Source organism: Melospiza melodia, chromosome 11, assembly GCF_035770615.1.
Source record: "Melospiza melodia melodia isolate bMelMel2 chromosome 11, bMelMel2.pri, whole genome shotgun sequence".
NCBI lineage: Eukaryota > Metazoa > Chordata > Aves > Passeriformes > Passerellidae > Melospiza > Melospiza melodia.
In genome coordinates, this window is record NC_086204.1 from 13614892 (window position 1) to 13627243 (window position 12352).

Consider the following 12352-nt stretch of genomic DNA (forward strand, 5'->3'; position numbering starts at 1 on the left):
TGGCAATGCATTGTTCTTCTTGGATCTGGAAGCCCTCCAATTCATATTCAGCTGCTGTGGAAAAAATCCTAAAAATCCACAGACTTGTCTTGTTTCCAAAGACACTTCTGACCCAGGCAACATATTCTAAAATCCTTAATCATTTTCTGCTTACTGAAAATCTTCACCAACTGAATAGGAATTTTTCCCAAGTCAGATATTAAAGGAGAGAAGAGATTTCTAGTATGATTCTTAAAGATTAACATATATATATGTACATAAGCACAGTGAGAGTATAAATATAAAATATGATGCATATATTTTCTTCTGAATTTAAAATGAATAAATTAATCACTTGCTTCCCATTTTATATTTAGGAATATTTAGATGCTATTTGATGCTATTTATATTTTCCAGGGCATCTCTTCATAAGAATAATTTTTTATTAGGTGCTACTAGGACTGTATTTTAGAAGACACTTAAAGCCATATAAAGAGGTAAACTGCCAACCAGCACTATCAAGGTCATTTGAAAAAGATGCTCAGACTAGAGAGCTGCAAAAACAAACTTAGTTTCTTCCATTTCTTGTATTATACTTGTGAAAACCAAGTGGAACTTTGCAGATCAATAGTTAGGCCCAAGGAAAAAAAAAGTACATGAACAAAATCTTTCTTGTGCTGCTTACATCTGCTTTATGCATCAGCAGAAGTAAAGATCAATATTTGTGAAAGTAATGTCCTGAGCAGATTTCCTTCCCCCTTGAAAATACTGCATGACTAAATGGGAAACCTTTAGAGGAGGCAGTGCAGGATCTGCCCTGGGTTCCCAGTCTGAGGCTGTCAGGACAGAGCTGGTTGCTTGTAACATGCCCAGCTTTTTCACTGAGCAGTATGAACAACAGACTGACATCCATGTGCCTGCTCTCTTTTTCTTTAAAATAGTCTTTATCCCCACTATGTACTCTTCTAAACTATATGGGTGAGTTCTTCTGATCTGCTACTGGCTTTTGTTTTCTTTTCAATGTAAACCTGTTATCTGTCAAAACCACAAGTTACATTAACAGCATTTAAAATGGTTTTCAGTATTTGTGTAAAACACATTTTTTTCCACTTCAGCTGAAAGCTGTAAAAAGTTTGCTTCGAATTCTTCCCTAAGATATCTTTTTAAATACCAGTACAAGGGAACTTTTAATTATGTGCTCTAAGCAGTACAACCACTTGAATATCCCCTATTTCAAATACAAAGCCATAGCATTTAAAACATTAAAATAAATCCTTTATTTGACTTCAGTGTCAGTATGACTGTTAATAAAAGGTGTGTCCTCCATTGCCAGTTTTAACATGACACGGAGAAAGTTTCATTTCAATTGAACTAAATCTCAACTAAGTTAACTAATAGACAGGAATATCAGGCGATGGCATGGCACCACCCAAGTTACTAATGCAAAATGATGAGTGAGCAGTGAAAGGTCAGTCCTGCAATGGGGGCCTGCAGATGCAACCTGATTTTCATATTGATTGTGTTTTCCAGTGGGCTTCAGGTCAGGAGCTGAGACCTCAGGGCTTGCTCTGTCTGCAGCTGTCTCACTGTTTTCTCTGCTTACCTTGAGCAAGTTCTGCAATATTTCTGTACTGCTTCTCCAAGGATAAAATAGGTCTAATGTTTATCAGTGTTGCAAAGGCATCAATGCCTAGGAAAAGGTCTTAGGTGCTCGCTATGAGGAAGATGCTATGCACAGTAAATATTCACTCTCTGTGTGTGCATATATATAATCTCAAGGGTTAATGTTTCTCTGCAGGATTGCAGGATATTTATTTTTACCCGTTATTAAATCCATTGTGAATTACTGTGCTTTTTTTTACAAAATGGGTTTGCAACCAGGAAAAGAGAAGATACAGGCACCTGTTCTGAGAGGGAAGCAACATAGAACTGTACATATTATACTGAAATCATTTGTTGATACATAACAGATCAATATGCAACTGCATAATAAGGTTGAGGGATGAGATTAAATGTTCAAATAGGTATACTAATTAGAAAGGACATGTCCATCCACATATAGAGAACCTGACGGTGAGAAAATGACAGAGATTCAGCACTACAGTGAATTATAAATGTCAAATTACAAGGATGCATGTAAAAAAAGCTTGTAACTGTTAGGAACTAGACTCTGTATTCATGTGAAAGCTGTTGCCTTTATCATCTTCTTAGATCCCTCTAAGGTGTTCTGTCATTCACTGTCAAATTTTCTACGTAAGATAGTAAGACGTATGTCACACAAGTGTCCAAAACTGCTCCTCTGCCTTTGTCAGGACACACCAATATATTTAGAGGGATTTGTAAGCAGAAAGAATATTAAGCAGGAGATCTGCTTAAGCATTAGCAGTTAGTTACAGAATTTTTCCTCCTTGGATGTGACAAAATCTAACTCATTCCCAAAATGTAGGGGAAAAGAGAAGCAGCAAAGAGTGTTCAGACGTCTGTGGGCTCAATAGGTTGTTGGAGAGCCATAGTCTGCACAATAAAAATGGATGCTAACTGAATTTTGATGTGCAAGAGCATGTCTTTAATTTGCAAGGTATTTTTTTAATTAAAAGGTAAATAGCATTTATTATTCTTCTCGTAGATCGAGAGCAGCAATAACACCTACAGAGCTCTCAAGACACCTGAAGAACTTCTTTGATGCATCTGGTCCATGGGGTAGGTACATTTAACAATTGACTACTTTAAGTAATATTTTTTGTTTTTACACAATATTGGTTATTGCTTCTAAAAATTTCTAAACATTGGTTGCAAGATATTAGATGAACTCTGTAAAATACTCAACTATGAAAGTATGGTGAAAGTCCCTCCCCAAGTGTAATTGCCTGGCAAGACATTTACCATGGTGCAGATGACTTGCATTAAGCCAGGACTTCAAGTGAATATGAAAGTGCAAAGTCTGTCTGCACAAGTTGTGTTCAGACCCTTCTACACACAGGCCTCACAGAATGCTGCAGAGCAGCACAGCTTCTGAAGGTTCCTTTTCTTAGCTATATCCTCTCCTTCAACACAAGCCTCCAAGCGTTATAGTTCATTTCCTCTAAGGCCTTTGAGACTCAACACCCCATTACAGATTTAGGGCAGTTGTAGTTCCTCCAGCAGAACCCATCCTCTGGCCAGGGTGCTCCTCACTCTCCACATGCTGAGGTGAGTCCACGGCTGCAGCCACAGAGAAGCTCTCTGAAGGTTTCACACATTTGTCAAACAGAGCAGCTGAAGCCCAGAAAGGAACCGAATGGGAAGGCAGAGCCAGCTCAAAGGTGGGTGGTGAGTGTGGCCGTGTCACCCTGCTCACCTACACGGCTGCACTCTGAAACCTGAGCATCTTCTGCAGGCTGCTCAGCAGCACTCAGCAGCCACAACTGCTGTGGAGGGGAACTGCCCAGCTCTGAGAGACAGATGCTTCTCTTGCCTCTCTTGCCAGTGGTCTGTAGGGACAGCATCTCCAGGTCAGCTTTTCCAGTGGGGAGCCCAGCAGCTCACATTTTGTTAGGTTTCTTGAAGTGAGTACAATGGCTGGGAAGAGATGCAGGCTGCTGACACCAATCTCTCTAATATGTTAAAGCTGGATCATGTTCTGCTCAGAGGGTCTGATGGTATCAGCCTCCAGAGAATCAGTGTCTGACACTCCCAGTCTGTTGTTCATATTGGTTTGGTCTCAGCTGAGCTATTTCTAACAACGAAGAACATATCTGAGCGAGTTACAATTTGCTGTAATCATATTTTTCCAGTTTTTCTCTGTGATAATTACTCCCATAAATATCATTGCTTCACCTCAGCTCAACAGAGTGCTCTCTGTTTCTGTGCTCAGTCTCAACCTTCCGTACTTGGATTGCTGGGGAAGAGCAATGATAGCATTTGTTGCTACCAGAACCACTCCAGCTATGGGGCTGTTGGGGCTTCCTGAGCCAGTTCTGTTTTTTCACAGTATTAGCTGTTAAAAATTGCCTTCTGAATTGAAAAATGTTGAAGAAAATGCATTAAATTGCACCTATGTTTAAATTAATTAGTTAATGATAATCATAGTAATAATAAAAAGGTTTGACTTGGTTTTCAACCATGCAGAGACTTGCAAACCAGAAGCCAGGATGCAGATTTTCAGTGAAATGTCTCTGGCTTTACTGCTGGTCCCTGGGCTTAGTTTAATGACAGAGAGTGTTTTTAATGTAATCAGTGGGCTGAAGACCTCAGGAGTTCCAGTCCCTAGCAGGGATACTAAAAGCTTTTCTCATACACCCTTAGAGCCTAAAGACTTTTTAAGAGTATTGTCTATTTTTGACTGCTGGTTAAGAGTTACAGAAACATTTCAACTTCAAAGTGCCAGGCACCAGCAGTACCTAGAAAGGAGGTGCTTGGTCTGAGACCTTAAGGTGCCAGTGAGTACATGGAAAAGAAAAAGAGGCAAGAATAGGAAGATTGCTGTTCCCATTTTAAAAGTGGTGAAATGTGGCAGAAGACTAAAGGACTAGCTAAAGTTACCTCTGTTGCCTATGGCAGACCTGGCATTCGAAGCCACGTCTCCAGATTTCTAATGTACCCTCTTAACTACAAGGCCATTCTTCCCCTCCAGGAAATGATATATAGGTATATAAATGTGCATTGATGTAATGCCAAGTTATAAACCACAAGCCTTTCAGAACTCATGTCCCTGATAGATTACAAAAGAACTTGAAGTCAGGAGAATTGTGGTTTGTCTGACCTTATGCTAATCATTCTCCCTACTTGTGTCTTGGTCAAACTGAAAATGGATAGAATAATGAACCCTTTTGAAAACCGTAATTTCTGGGTGTTGGTCATGACCCAGTTTTTATAAGTTGCTAGGATATGAGTATAATCAGGGAAATGAAGATTCTATCTTATGAGACAAGACCGAAAAGCTTGATTTAAACAAAAGAAATGATGAGAAGGAATATTAGTACACTGTGAGGGGAGTAAATATCAAAACTAATTAAGTTCAAGGACAAAATTGGCATCCGAACAAATGGATATAAACGGGCCCCTAATAAACACAGCCTGGAAATCTTAAGCCAAGTTATGAGATTCAGGAACAGTTTTCCAAGGGGAATAGTAGGGCCAGTGAAAGTAAGGGCTTTCAAATGGATCTCAATCAGTTTGTGAACTGGGTATCATGCCTGAGAAAACCAGAGAACCAGACTATCAGTCCAGGCGAGTCCAGCGTCCCCAGGAAAAAGCCAGGACACCACCAGGATCAGGTGGTGTTCTGGAAAAACATTGTGACTGGCTACTTCTGTCTCAAATTCCATCATGTGTATTTTGTTTTTTAGGCTCCTCAGTTCACAATCTCTTCAATTCCCTGATTATCTCACCAGCCTCGCACTTGAGATGTTATTCAGCATTTCCAGGTAATCCTTCCCTGCTCTCAAGAGCTGATGCAGGAGCAGACCTGGAACAGGTCAAGGTAACATTGAACAAGGAACTCCTCGTGTTGGCTGCTGAGGATTGGAGAGTGGGGTGGTGGCAGGGGCGAGCAGGGGCAAATGGCAGGGCAGCGTTCCTCTAGAACGGCTGAAGCCTCTGTGCAGAGGCTGGACCCTACCGCCACGGCGCAGCCCTCTGGAGGGGACGCCTGCCGAGAGCCTGCTGGCAGTGCCTTCCTTCCCGAGGGCGGGCGACCGCTCCTGCTGCTGGAACAGGAGAGCGCAGATGCTGGCCCGGCCCCGCACCCTCGTTGTCCTGCCACGGGAAGGGGGGGCTGACCCGGCTTCTCTCCTTTCCCTGCCCTGCCTGTGCCCACACCCTCGTCCCCGGCCGTCACCCCGCGTGGGGACGTGGCCTCGGGCGGGGCCGGGCGCGGCGGGCGCTCCTCGGGCGGGCCCGGCTGCGGCCCCGTGCGCGGCCAGCAGGGGTCCCCGCCGCTCCGCCCCGCTCCGCGCAGGCGGGCTGAGCCCGGGGGCGGCCCGGCCCCGCTCCGCGGGCACCGGCGCACCCGGCAGCGCCCTCCCCCCGCCACAGCGGCGGCGCTGCCGCGGCTCCGCGGGTGCGGGACGCGCCGGCCGGGCCCGGAACGCCCCCGCGCAGCTTCCGCCCGGCGCGGCTCGGGCCCGGGAAAGCGGGACGGGCGGAGCGGCAGCGCCCGGCCGGGATGGGCGGCGGCTGCCGGGAGACAAAAGGCCGGCGCGTGTCCGCCTCTGCGGCAGCGCGGGGTGCGCGGCCGCTGCCCCTCCCCGGGCCGCCTGCGGCAGGAACCGGGGCCGCCGCCTGGCCGCAGCCCAGCCGCCCTCCCCGCCTCGCTGCGGCTCCGGGAAAACACCGTCATATGCGAAGGGTGATAGGCGGCAGCGCGGCGCAGGCACCCCGCGGGGGCAGGCGGTCTGTGCCGAAGCCCGTGTGCAGTGTTAACCCCGGGCAGCAAGCGGAGAGAGGGTAATAGAGCGGGTCCTTACAAAACCCGTGTGTAGGTGTGATGGGAAAAAGAAAGAGAGCGGCCACCTTTTATTAGGCACTGAATCTCTTGAATTATAAGTAGCAAAACCCCAACGCCGTAACACTGTGCTGGTTGGGGTTTTATTCTCTGGTAGAGCGTTCTGTTCGTTACCGTGTGAGCGGTGCCGATGCGTGCGGAGGCACGGCAGAGCGTGACTGCCGGAGCGGCGCCGGGCGGTGCCCAAAGTTCCCGCTGTCCCCGCAGCAGCAGGAAGCAGCATCCCTTTGGGTTGAGGGGCTGGGGCGGAGGGAGGGAGGGGCTGCTGCCGCGCTGCCCCCTCGCAGCCGCCGCCGCAGCCCGCCTGGCTTCCCGTGAGGTCTCCCTGGGATCGGGAGTGAGAGAAGCAAACTCTGAAGTTGTGCCCGAAGAAAAGTTGCCCGACTAGAGAAGTCGGAGGGATCCCGAGTGTCGCCACCCGCTCAATCCTGTTTGGTCCTGGGTTCTTCCTGCTTTTTCTGCAAACCCAGGGGAAGGGCAGGGTTTGCCTAAGGAAGCTTGCCGTAGTCTTATGCAGACAAGGGAAGAAAGGAAACGACACGTCTTCAGAGCGGCACCTCGCCTTGTTTAGTCTTCTCATCTCCTGGCCAGGGTTGGAATGGAGGCTGAGGGAGGCCTGAGCAGTGCTGGTGCCGGCTCTCCCCAGTCGTAGCCCCTCCTAAAGAAAACACGTCTGAGCCCTCGTGGTGAAGAACCAAACCCAACAAAAGTTGGATCTTTTTCGGAGAGGGGCCGGGGGCGCCGAGCCCGGCGACTCCGTTCGCGGAGCGCTCGACAGCGGCGGAGCGCTCGCCGCGGCTGGGACTTGACCTGCAGAGGGCAATAGTTGGACGCAAATGCCAACAAAGGCAGCGGGGCTCGCTGGCTCGGCGCCGCGGCCGGGACCCGAGAATGCTGTGTAGGTAGGCAGCAGTGCTTAATTAATGTATATTGAAACAAAAGAACGGGTAAAGTGTTTGGTTTGTCTTTAGGCTACGTTTTTAAGGCTAATCTAATTCATAACTGTTAGACTTATTTAAAGATATTAACACAAACTTCCATGAAAACCATGGGGTTGACTCCACAATTACCCCAAATGATAATTGTTTACCGGAACGTTTACATTCAGCTGCTTGGATTCGTATTATTTGCGTTATTATTCTTTGCGACTCAGACAGGAGAGATGGAAACGAAGGGGAACTTTCCTAATTGTTGTAGCGATTGTCAGGGCGACCGCGCAGACTTTGTGGGAGGAGGCGGCAGGCGCCCGGCGCGGCGGAGCGGGGCCATTGTGTGCGGGGCCGGGCCCCGTTCAGCACCGGCGGGCGGACAGCTCCGGCCCGGCCCGCAGCCTCCGCTCGGGGCGGGCGGATGGGAACTCGCCTTCGCCTGCCCTAGCAGTCCTCCTCCCCGCTGGAAATGGATGCATCAGGGAGTGGAAAAGAGCTCACTTTGTCTCCCCGTCGGTGCGTGTAGATGCGGCTGCCGTAGGCGTCTGTGGCTTGTGTACATACATGGCTTTAATAATTACACATAAGGCTGTACAACCTCGTAATTCAGGGAAGACTAGAAAACGCGACCAAATTGGAGTGTTGGCAGCAGGGGTGATTGCAGGTCTGCATGCATACTCTTCCCAACTCGCCGCCCCCTCCCTCCCCCCCCCCCCCCCCCAATCATATTTATCTGAGATTATGTCAAATTTCAGTGATCGGAAATGTCTTGCCCAAGCCCTATTCCTGCTGGAAAAAGTCAAAAGGGTTCCTGGCATTAACTCGACCTTGCATCATTCCTGATGAAATTAGCAGAGCTACTTGTTTAGAGCTTTGCTAAGGATGAGCTTTGGTTGACAGTAAGAAGTAAGGAATTTGGGGTTTAACCCCACGTCTGAGCAGGATCCATCTGCTTTCACTGGCTGCAAAGCCTTGAAAGCGCCTTAGACCCGCAGTCCATTTTTCACTTGTCTTTAAGTGCAAGCGATGGGAATTGCTAACCTCAGCTAAGAAAATTTCATTTTCCCCATCCTGCTAAACGGTTCTGGTCGACATATGTTTGTTATCAGAGAGAGGTGCTATGAACACAGAGCCATTTTCTTAGCAGCTCTTTGACTCTGTGTTACCATAGTCCCACACGGCATTGGTCCTTTCCCATTGGGAAGTCATGAATAAGAGACTATGAAGCTTGCACGTCAGATCTTCCTCAATTAATCCACCATTAGCATGTTCGGGATCCTCTACTGGATGGTTAACAGCAGCTTTGGTAACTGTGTGCTGTCCATACCCAATTATGCTCTGCTAAAAATGAACTCTGCAGAAGAACCTTCCTGAGCTGTCAGTGTCTCCCGTTTTCCTATTTTAACGCTTGTGTGTAGTGGCAGGCGACAGATGGTGTAGATCAGATCGATTTGATTGCATTAGGCGATTTTTTTTTCCTCCTCTCCCCCCCGACTCCTTTTCTGGAAGCCCACATTCATCTGAGAGGCGATCGCCGGGGACATGGGAAGCAGGAGCAGCCGCCGATGTGTGAAAGCAACGAGACATGGCCAGCCAGAGGCGCCGGGGTCCCTTCACGGGGTTTGTTAACATGGTAATCCGGCACCAGGAGAGAAAGCTGCTTTCTGCTGCCTAGAGCCCATTCCCCACCACACATCAGATGACTCCCTGGCTTTACACACAGTTGGAGTTCTGCTCGAAACCTGGATTTAAAGGGTAAGCGCTTCAATAGAGGTGGATTTCTGGTGGTTACTCGGGTAGGTGGCAAAAGGAGCGATCTTCCAGCAATTTTAAAAAGAGGCTCCCTTTGAGTGGGCATGAATATTTTCTTCCTTTCTTCTCTCTCTCTTTTTTTTTTTTTTCCCTGTGCCCCCTCCCCTTTGACCAGCGAGCCCCCTAATTCAGAACAATTTCTCACACGGAAAGACATCGCGCCTCTCTGTTGACGGATGGGGTCAATATCCCCCCCTCTGAAATTTGCTTTTCGTGGAGAGCCCGAGCTCTGCTCAGACCTTCGCTCCTGATAGCTTAATTGTTTTAATTCCCTCCATCCAATCCCCTCCCTTCTGTGTGTGTGTGTATGTGTGTGCGGTGTGTGCGTCCCCCTCCGCGGGCACGGCAGAGGAGGCGGAGGTGCCCCCCGGGGCCCTTCCCCGGCCCCGCCGGGCTGGCGCTCCGGCACCCGGGCTCTTTTTGCGCGGAGCGGGGCGGCAGCGCCGATAACCATGGCTTTCCGGAGCCGGTGAACAAAGGTATTTAGTGCCGCGGCGCGCCGCCACGGGCACCTCCCGCACGGCGCGGAGAAGGTGCGGGCGGGCAGCGCGGCGGGGGCTCGGTGCCCCCGTGCCCGGGGCGTGCGGCCGCCGGGAGCGCGGGGCTGGCAGGGCCCGGCGGCAGCGGCGGCGGCAGCGGCGGCCCCGGGAGCGGCGCTCGGCGCTGTCCGTGGCCGCGGGTGCTGAGGGGCCCGCGGGCGGGGGTGCGGCGGGCCGGGCCGGGCCGGTGCGGGGCGGCGGGGCTGGGCACGGGAAGTTTCGGTAGGCGCTGTGTTAGCGGGAGTACTGGGGGGGCTGTTGTTCGGGGAGGGGAAGGGCAGTGTCAGATGGACACAGCGAGCACAGCGCTGGCGCCGCGCGGGGCTGCTTTTGCCCGAGAATCGCATTCTTTAATATTAAAAAAAAAAAAAAAAAAAAACCAAACCAAACCAAAAAACAAACAAACAAAAAACCCCCAACCCTACGCAAAGTTTGGATTTCTGCCTAATTCTCGATGCATTTGTGGAGCGCCTCCCAGTTTCGGAGAATATCAGTCTAGGGTATCAGTATAGACTTGTTTTCGCCATGACTCGGTGCATTTCACTTTTTCAAACGGCTTTTGTTCAAGTTGAAGGAAACCCACTGCATCAGTTATTTGAGTTCCAATGCCAGCTAATGGGGTTACAGCCTTCAGTTTCACAGCGGGGAAAAATTACAGTGTTTGTTATTTACTTTCCAGCTGCCATTTAGAATACGACTAGAAAGCTTGCTCTGTTAGAGGATACAGGAAATAATACCTAAAATGAGATTAAAATAGAGGAGAGTGTGTTGGAAATAATTTTTAAATTATTTAAAATAATGTAACTATCAAAGTATTTATTTTCGCTTTCTCTCTTTGTTTTTCTCATTTCTTTCAAATTTGAGTAAGAGTATGTGATACAAAACAAATGCAGTCTTCTCGTATGTTTTCATAGGAAGCATAGTGGTAATACATCAGCGGAGGCAAGGGCTCATGTTAAGGAAGAAATCTGTAGAAAAAGCAAGCATCTTGTATTAATTTCAGTTGGAATCTAATCAACAAGCTGGTCAGTCACCGAGTGCAGTGGATAATGAGGGCTGTGTGTGCTGCATAATTACTCATGGCTGAAGAAGTGCGGAGTACCCCTGCTCTGCGCGGGTTCGGACCGTGCGGTGCTAATTTCATTGCCCCCTCCCCACCACTCACACGGAAGCTGTTCTCAGCATCAAGAGCCGGGGTGAAATAGCACGGAGAAGTTCCTTAGCGCTAGGCGAAGTGTGCAGTGCCATGACGTTGCAGAGATCCTTTCTATTTAGTTGGCGAACAATAAACGTTTATTATCACCGCGGCAGATCATCAGACAAAGCTTCCCCCTCCCGCCTCCCCCAGGCACGAGCGCTGCTGATAAGGGAACTGCTCCGGGTGACAGGCAGAGCCGCGGGCGCCATTCGGAAATAACTTCTTTTATTATTGTTATTTTTCCCCCGGTTCGCCTTTTGCAAACCTTGGCGGGGCGGCGGCAGGTGTCGGGGCGGAGGTGCGCTGCCGCCGCCGCCGCCGCCCCCGCCCGCGCCTCGGAGCCGCCTGCCCGGCTCGGCGCTCGCAGCCGCCCGGCTCCGCCGCTCGGGCACACGCGGGGAGCGGAGTGCGCTCAATCTGTACTTTGAAGCCTTTTTCGCCTTAGGTTTTGATGGCTCTAGGAGGCCTGACAGAGGAGTGCCTCTGCTGAGATCGGAGCCTTTGCTATTTTTTTCCTTTGATTTTTTTTTTTCTCTCCTCTCCATCGCCTTCCTTTCCGCCCTCCCTCCTCTCGGTAGCACATCGAGTCAGTGTGAGTCAGGACTTGTAAAATGCATTTCCAAAGCCCAGATGAAAAGTCTCTCTGCTGCTTTATCGGAGCCTTCCCAAGCCCACCTATGCAAACAGATTTGTAATATTTGTGTGCTTAACCGTGCATCTCTTTTACAGGAATCTGTTGCTGCGTATGACACCTCTCGCAAGCTCCCAGAGAGAATTGATGGAGCATACAGCTAGGGAATAGGATACCAGAGAAGCACAGAGAAAGAATCCAGGCAATCATCAGGTAAAGTCAGCCTTACTTTGATTTATTTCCTTTCATCTCGCCTGCAAGCTCTTGCCCGCTCCAGTAAGGGAGCAGGAGAGCAGAGGGACTGTACGTGTATTAAATGCCTACTCCTCTCGTTCGCTTCCTTAGGATGGGAAGGTTCAGCGTCCACTGGATATGGGACAAGATCGCTTGGCAACCCTTGTGGATTCTCCTTCTTCTGGAGGCGAATTATAGTTATGGATTTATTGTCCCGGTGCAGCACTTCCACCAGCAGCAGCAACAGCAGCAGCTTTCTGACTCTCTTCGGTGACGGGTATTCTTGGGTGGATAATACGGATTACGTTGTTATTGCTTAAGAATACGCGTAGTCGAGGAGAGTACCGGCGGCGGGCAGGCAGGCAGGCAGCGCGACCGCCCCCAGCCCACCAGCTGGCTCCTCACCTCCTCTAGTTGCCAAGGTAGCACCTTTTCCATCTTTTCCTACGCTTTGCAATGTTTCATTCTGTGTCTCTGCCCGGGCGGGGGGAGCTCGAACGCCCTGTCTCTTGCGGAGGGGGTGCCCGGAGTGTGTGTGTGCGTGGG

At 49.4% G+C, this 12352-nt stretch overlaps 1 long non-coding RNA gene across 2 annotated transcripts in view; it reads left to right on the forward strand.

Annotated features, from left to right (window-relative positions):
* Positions 1 to 6748: 6748 nt before the first annotated feature.
* LOC134423049 (uncharacterized) overlaps positions 6749 to 12352 on the forward strand; it is a 46286-nt gene continuing 40682 nt past the window's right edge. Inside the window, exons 1-4 of one of the 2 annotated variants that reach the window (XR_010028993.1) lie at positions 6749 to 7365; positions 8902 to 9147; positions 11671 to 11785; positions 11918 to 12228. This is a non-coding gene — a long non-coding RNA (uncharacterized LOC134423049). Of the gene's footprint in view, positions 7366 to 8369; positions 9148 to 11670; positions 11786 to 11917; positions 12229 to 12352 lie in introns of those variants that run through there. The other variant, XR_010028992.1, reaches the window with a different exon arrangement.